Source organism: Penaeus monodon, chromosome 22 (genome assembly GCF_015228065.2).
Source record: "Penaeus monodon isolate SGIC_2016 chromosome 22, NSTDA_Pmon_1, whole genome shotgun sequence".
Classification (NCBI taxonomy): Eukaryota; Metazoa; Arthropoda; class Malacostraca; order Decapoda; family Penaeidae; genus Penaeus; species Penaeus monodon.
This window is the reverse complement of record NC_051407.1, coordinates 21,952,567-21,953,592: the sequence shown is the minus strand read 5'-3', so window position 1 is coordinate 21,953,592 and position 1,026 is coordinate 21,952,567. Positions and strand designations below refer to the sequence as shown.

The window sequence follows — 1,026 nt, the reverse complement described above, 5'->3', positions numbered from 1 at the left end:
GCAGAGATGAGTACAAAATGAACTAATTACATTCACATATGTACTAATATTTTGTCTCAGAAGAAACAAAATTATAATGTGCATAAAACTTGTTTTTTCAGCACTGGATCAGTACTAATACAAGTGATGAACAATAACAGTAAAACAGGCATAAACCTTTACTTATTTAGTAGCATTATAATTTTTTGACTGACTGAGCAATTTGTCCTCACCACCCAAAAGCCAATTCTTCTTTCCAATCAGTCAAAATGCACACCACCATAAAAATCCCTTTTTTTTAATTCATCAGTTTCTTAGAAAATGCATCAGTTTTGATACTACTGATAATGTGAAGCAATATTACAATACAATGGACACCACTATAACTGATAGCTTTCCCATACCAAAGTTCAGTGCCTTGGACAATGTACAGTGCACTAACATTCCTTTCATCCTTGTGGCAAACAGAAGGAAGTGCCAATATAAATATATATTACCTATATGTAGGAGATTCCTGTATCCTTCCTTAACATAGCGGTGATATCCACAGTTGTTTCCTGAAATACCACTTTTTAATATAGCTACTACAAAACTGTTTACTGTGATTGGAAAAAATAAAGGTCCATTATCATTTTCAGCAGCACTGTACTTTAGCTTTCATTAGATTTTTTCTTCTTTTTTTTTCATATATTATCTAGTACTTCAAAAAATCTTGAATATATAATATACAAGGGAAAGCAAATCTTACCTTCAAAATATATTCCTATTCCCGCTATTGGATATACAAGCACTTGTCTACATGTTTTGTGAAAGTGTGTTGAATTATGTGGGCCTCTGTATGTGCCTGTGTCAGTTATAGTGAATATGGTATGTGACAGTTAAGAATAGTTATGCTAAATGAAAGAATTCTTATTCAATAAGAATCTTTCGGTATAGCTGTCTTATCAAGACAAACACTTTACAGATATACAATTTTAAGAAAATCATATATATAAACAGAAGCACTCACACATACTAACAGAGCAGACATAGACAGATCCACTCCTG

General features: G+C 32.1%; 1 protein-coding gene across 1 annotated transcript in view; it reads right to left on the bottom strand.

Annotated features, from left to right (window-relative positions):
• The window catches only part of LOC119587357 (intraflagellar transport protein 46 homolog), a gene marked incomplete at its 3' end in the record, with an annotated part of 36,509 nt that overhangs the window by 25,903 nt on the left and 9,580 nt on the right, over positions 1-1,026 (bottom strand).